A 6,796-nucleotide genomic window follows, 5' to 3' on the forward strand; every position below is an offset into this window, starting at 1 on the left:
ATCATGCCATGCCGTATCCATACTGGGCAGGCCCAAGGGTTCCAGGGCCAAGCAGAGGCCAGCTACACCTACGTTTGCAGCAAAACCCTGCAGAACTCTGATACAAAATGTCAGCCAGGGTGTCATGATTAGTGTTACTATCTTTCATAGAAGAGCCCTGTCCAGGAAGATGCAAAAAAAAAAAAAGTGGTTGAACAGAATTACTTAGCAGCTGTCAGTAAAAACTGCTACACACATACACAGACACAATTCTTGTTTTACAAATATGCATTTAATATAAAGCATTCCCAGGGCAATATGATTTATATAAAGATCAAGCACCACAGTATGTGTCTGCCTTCTGACTTGCTTCGCCTCTCAGGAAAAAAAAGGGTTTGCCCCCCCCCCATAACTTTCAGCAATTTTGTGCTAGTGTAGCATAATATCACAGTCGTAACTGCCCTAGTCGGGCCGTATTTACTCTCTCTCTCCTGCCCCAAGGCCAGGTTCCTCAATGCGCCCCTCTACCCGCCAAACCCCCCCCACCTAATGGAGAATGGCAGACCTGCAGGCTGCATACAAGTGATCTCGGCGACATCACATGTACAAAACAAGTGGTGGCTTCCCCGCTGTACACTTAGTTCTGCTTGCCGAAAGCAGTGCTAAATGTAGAAAACAACTACCCGCCGGGTGCCTGGAACTACATGTCCTGGGCATCGGGAGATGGGAATTCCACACCCCTGCTGCCTCTCTACTCCCTGCTGCCCCGAGGCTGGGCCTTGTGGGAAATCCAGCCCTGGGTACATACGGGGGTTGCCACCTTTTCTTCAAGCAAAACCCGAACACTCTAGGGGCGTGGAGACCTTTTTTGGGGAGAATGAGTTGTGGCTTAATTATATGTAAATAGTGCCACCCGTTCATATGTACATATCACAGTCAAAACTATTTTCAGTGGGGGGCCAGTAGCCCCTATCCTGATTTTGGTCGCCCCTGTCTGCCTGACATCTTGTGTCCGGGTTCCAGCTGCCATGAAACCCGGACACAGCATTCAAAACCCGGACTGTCCGGGTGAATCCTGGACAGGTGGCAACCCTAATACATACTGACCCCGGCCTAGGTGCCCACAGGCTATGTGTGAATGAGCCCAGTAACAGTGATCTATTCCACACTGCATACAATTACATGTGGACTTCCACTTACAGATGCGGCTGCTGTCACTTGCACGGGTACAGGAACCGCATCGAAACGAGACATCTGGGATTCCTGCCGCAGGAATCCCAAGTTACCCAGTGTGAATGTAGATGAAAACTAGAGGAAGTGCACAGTTCAGGAAGACAAAACATAAACATAAACACTGACTTCATTTAACAGAAGGAAATAATGTAATGCTGTTTACTTTATGTGTTCTGTTTAGTTCTCCTTTAATATGTCATGTAAAACTAAGTCCTGTCACTGCTTTAAATGTACTGCATGTCCCCAAGGCTCAGAGCAGTCCCGAGGGATAAATCCTGGGGGTAAAGTAGAGCTGAAGACAAAACTTGTTTTTATTTTTTAGTACTGAATAGATTGGAGAGGGATTAGAACATGGGTCAGGTTTGTATTGCAAACTATGTACCCTGTATGGATATTCACCCTCTTTTTAGTCCTGGTGACTGTTATCACCAAGAGTCAACGTGAAAGAAAATCCCACATCTTGTGTTGGCACCAGAACAGAAATAGAGGGGAGATCTTCCAATGGGGACACTGACTCTGGTGACAACACAGATTTCCCTCACTTTGGAGGAATTTCCTCTCAATTCCTGTTGTGGCTATCAGACAGGAAGTGAAATCTCCCAAATGGGACACTAGATCTGGTGACAACACAGATTTCCATCAGAGTCAACGTGGAAGAAAATCTCACATCTTGTGTTGGCACCAGAACAGAAATAGAGGGGTAATTTTCCAATGGGGACATTGGCTCTGGTGACAACACAGATTTCCCTCACTTTGGAGGAATTGCCTCTCGCTTCCTGTGTCAGCTATGGGACAGGAAGTGAAATCTCCCAAATGGGACACTAGCTCTGGTGACAACATAGATTTCCCTCACTTTGGAGGAATTTCCTCTCAATTCCTGTTGTGGCTATCAGACAGGAAGTGAAATCTCCCAAATGGGACACTAGATCTGGTGACAACACAGATTTCCATCAGAGTCAACGTGGAAGAAAATCCCACATCTTGTGTTGGCACCAGAACAGAAATAGAGCGGAGATCTTCCAATGAGGACACTGGCTCTGGTGACAACACAGATTTCCCTCAATTTGGAGGAATTGCCTCTCGCTTCCTGTGTCAGCTATGGGGCAGGAAGTGAAATCTCCCAAATGGGACACAGATGACAAAATATAAACTGACAGGAGTTATAACCCCACATGAAAAATGTTTTTGGGTTTTTAATTTAATTCTACTTTAAGAAAGGGAAACCTCTAATGCTGAATCGACTACTTGGCATCAGTAATATTTATATATAAGTGCCCATTCACACTGAGCATTTAATCGCGCGATTCCGCGCATATTTGCAGCGCGATATCGTGAGAAGTCGCTCGTCCAATGATTTTCAATGGAGCTGTTCTATTTTACAGCTCCATGTCGCCTGTCGCGCATCACTCGTGCAGGGCCCTTTTTTCCGCGGATGACGCACGATTTTTCTCTTTTTGCATGCCACTCGACGGTGAAGGTCGCGCTATCCCGACCGCACGGAAATCCGCTTGAGGTAAGTGTCGCTCAGTGTGAATGGGGCCTCAGGGATGCACTGACATTTCGCTGAAAATAGTAGAACGGGCAAAATGTTGATAGTACCATAGCGCCTGAAAATTCAGTACATCCCTAGCTTCTTTCCTCCCCTCCAATGCCTGCTGCTCTCCCCTGCCTTTGTCGGCAGAGGCAGCGGGGATCCGAGGGTCAAACCGGCATCCAGTGGAAAGGAAAGAAGCTGTCAGGATGGAGAGTGGGGCCCAACTCGACCTCCTGTGACAGGTGAGTCGGGATGGAGAGCAGAGTACAAGTGCTCAGCATCATGACTGATCTCTGAGTGTTTGTAAATAACTGTGGGCATAGTATGATTACTGTGTCCCCAATTATGAATGAACAGGAAGTGCTATACATCACTTCCTGTTCATTCATGATTGTGGACATAATAACTGATACTATCTCCACAGTTTATGAATGGACAGAAACACTCAGTATAGAGGATTCCTGTTCATTCATAACAGGGGCAGCAGGAAGAGGTTTAGGACTCTGTGTCCTCAATCTCTTTTTGTATTTTAAAAGGGAAATATCAGGGGTCTGTTTAGACCCCCAATATTTCCCTACAGCCCCCGACTGTAAAGTAAAAAAATAATGAAAAAATAATTTCAAACATTTTAAAAAGGTTGGGAAAAAATAGTCGTTTTCGGCCTGACATTTTTATTTTTGGTTTCAGTCTATCAATGCAATTTCGGTGCATCTCTAATATATATATACAATATTTGTCCATTAAAATAGTTGGCTCCGATCCAAGCTGTTTGCCTGTGTCACAGTGACAGATTAGTGTATATAGTTTATAGTACATCATCCATCGTGTCCATATCCCTGTCAGCACGAAGCCAATTGAAGCTCATCACATGAATAATGCACGGAAAGCCATTAAAGTGATGGATATTGTTGTCAGGCAGTGCTGCCTTTGTAGTTCATGATCCATGCAATCATCAGAACGAATGGAATATTCCATAGTGTCCGCACATGATGATCAGGACCCGGCCAGTCCATACAGATCATACACAGCGTCGCCTATACATCCCCCAGCAGCGATTGACAGGAAGCCTAGGGGCGCTGGGAGGGGGCGAAGAGATCAGCCAATCAGGATCCTCTGTACAAGTGTTCCTCTGCAGGCCGGTGCGGCTCAGCCAATGGGAGGCCGCCTTCCATAGACGCCCAGGAAGAGGCTCTGCGCTGTGTGTTGTGCACTTGTCATTGTTCAATGTGGAGTGGAGGGAGTGCTGCGGCTGTCACACGATGGCTCAGCCTGGTCAACAAGGAGCCTGAGGGCAACACCCAGAGCGGAGATCAGGAGCCATCAGCCTTCCTGCGACAATGCCAACTCTTCATCGTGCAATCTAGGTAAGCAGAGAGGGGGTCTGGCTCACTCTGGGATTGGTCAGCTTTTCATTCTACACTAAACTCCAGAGATCACACAAGATGAGGATTATTGTTTGTGAGTCACAAGTTTATTTTTGCAGGAGTTTGTGACATACAGATGACATTTTAATGAATACAGAGGATTATAGAGGACAATGGTGTACACTTTGTATGTACATAATGATAATAATGCTGCTGGAGGCTAAACAATCTGCTCTGTCCTGGTATAGAGCACAGTTATTGCATTGATCATGTGTTATATTTTTTATTTAGTGTTATGGGGTGTCAAGTACTTAGCTATTCGTCTGAGAGTGATTGTAAGCTAGAGTTTATTGTGATCCTTGTTTCACTATTAACCATATGTGTTCTACAAACCCCATACAAGTAAGTCACTTACTGCTGGGACATGGTTCTCTGACACCCAAGGCACAGATGGCATGTGCAGTCGATGGGCTGTCGCAGGGTGCATGAATTACAGCCGCTGTCTGCTGTCCCCGGGGGGTTGCCACCTTTATGTGGTCCATGAAATGTGAATGGGATGATTCAAGTTGATGCAATGGGGTTAAACCAGCGTGATTTTGTCACAATCAGCATCAAACGTTCATTACCATCATCATAAGCAAAATCTGTTCTTCCATCTGGGAAGGAAAGCAGACGCTAACTCCTCAAAAGTGCAAGTGATATTCTGCAATTGGTCCCTTTTTATGGAAGACATTACAACTAGGTTCCTGCTACAAAGCATTTCTAAAGCAATGCTACAAACACACATTTACTGAAACTTTACACATGAACTGTAAAAATATAAAAAGAATCGCTAGGGCAAGAAGAGGGTGAAACTAGGGTAGCTGAGGGGATAGGATTTTTAAAGCAGAACTCTGGGCAAATCAAATCTTAATCCTTGCAGTAGGGCTAACCCCACACTGCAAGGGTTAATTGCTCGTTTTGTCTAGGGAGCTAAAATAACAAAGTTCTACTTACCTGAACCGCAATCCTGGCTGGCTCCTAGTCTGGCCCCTTCAGCCTCACTCCCCCTCCACTCCAGCGGTCTAAGGTCCTGCGAGTCATCACATTCAATACAGTGTATTGGACGTGAGGACACCGAGGGACATACCGTCACTGGAGGGAGCAGTGTAGGAGCCAGCTGGGATCGCAGTCCGGGTGAGTATAAACTTATTATTTTAGCTCCCTAGACAAAATGAGCACTTAACCCTTGCAGTCTAGGGTTAAGATTTGATTTGTGTGCTTTAACGAGTTCTGCTTTAATTTAGCTATAACATTAAATAATGAATAAATCATGCAACCACAGCCTTCATTCATAAATCAATAAAAAGCAGGACTCCGCAGTCACACCGAGAGCTCAGCCCTGAAGATTATAGTGTGAGAGAGCGGCTCTCCCGGTGTAATCTGTGGGGCTTCACAGTCACTCTGTCAGCTGCGCTATTCTGATCTAGGTCAGGGTCACTGTAGTGAGAGCTCCTCTCCCTCTGTGATCTCTAGGATTGAACTGTCTACTGCACTATGCAGGACATGGCCAAGTCATTTGTAACATACCAGCACTGCTGCTTCCCTGCAGTTTCTATACAGCCACTTCCTGTCTGCATGCATGCACCAACACTTGCTGCTTGTCACTTCTCAGGTTAAGTTTCCTGATGACAACAGTAGATTACTTGTGTTGAAACGGACAGTTGTAGTCTCCATGGGAAGGCCGTGTGACGAAGTGACACTGCGGGAGTACTATGGGGAGACTGAGACAGTGTGTTGTCAGCTTATAACAGGAGAAGTTTAAACATGGCAGGATTGCCAGGCTGTTATTTTAATAAAAGTTTCAAAAGACATTAGTAATTAATAATAAAGCTTTTTTTGAGATTTTAGTAATTTGGTTTATATGTTCTTTATTCTTAAAGGAGAACTATGGGGTCAGTGTTTTTCCCCATAGTTCTCCTTAGGGTAATGGGAGGACACAAACTAGCGTCCTCCCGTCACCCTAAGCTCAGTATACCGCGAGCTGTATACTGAGACGCCGTAGAGGATCCCGACATGGACGTCGAGATCCGCCCAGCTGCGTGAGTGACAGCTGGCTCTGCCTATCTAGAGGCAGAGCCAGCTGTACCCGCCCCCTCCCCCGTCCGTTCCACCAGTCAGCACTGGCAGATCAGAGCGGGGAGAGGGGAATCCAGCCCCTCCCCCTGTCACAGCATAGAGCCGTGACAGGATCGAGAGGGGAGCGAACCCGGTTCGCTCACCTCCCGATCTACTGAGCCGACCTGTGACAGTCTAATTGTCACAGGTCGGCTAGAACTATGAGGTGAGTGGAAATGAGCACGTTCTACTCCTCTCCCCTGAGCACGTTCTACTCCTCTCCCCTGAGCACGTTCTACTCCTCTCCCCTGAGCACGTTCTACTCCTCTCCCCAGCAATGGCTGCCACTGCACATTACCCAGTGCTTCAAGGTTTGGAGGAGCCTGTGACCTTCTCCCATGATGAAGTGCTCGGGCCCAGCAGCCATTTGACCCATGCTGAAGGTGGTGACTAGTGATGAACCTGTGCTTGGTGTCAACACAGTTTCCCCCACCCACTCAAAGCTCTGACTGACATCAGGCAGAGACCCTGTAGAATAAAATTACAGCAGTTACAAGTTTTATGTCGCAACCCAATCAGTGGGGGTGGG

General features: G+C 46.6%; 1 protein-coding gene across 1 annotated transcript in view; it reads left to right on the forward strand.

Moving 5' to 3' along the window:
* Positions 1-3,935: 3,935 nt before the first annotated feature.
* Positions 3,936-6,796, forward strand: part of CCDC126 (coiled-coil domain containing 126) — a 19,939-nt gene continuing 17,078 nt past the window's right edge. Inside the window, exon 1 of the mRNA XM_018568036.1 lies at positions 3,936-4,110. The gene's annotated coding sequence lies outside the window, so the exon portion shown is untranslated. The remainder of the gene's footprint in view (positions 4,111-6,796) is intronic.

This window comes from Nanorana parkeri, unplaced genomic scaffold (genome assembly GCF_000935625.1).
Source record: "Nanorana parkeri isolate BGI_ZX_2015 unplaced genomic scaffold, ASM93562v1 scaffold1128, whole genome shotgun sequence".
Taxonomy (NCBI): Eukaryota; Metazoa; Chordata; class Amphibia; order Anura; family Dicroglossidae; genus Nanorana; species Nanorana parkeri.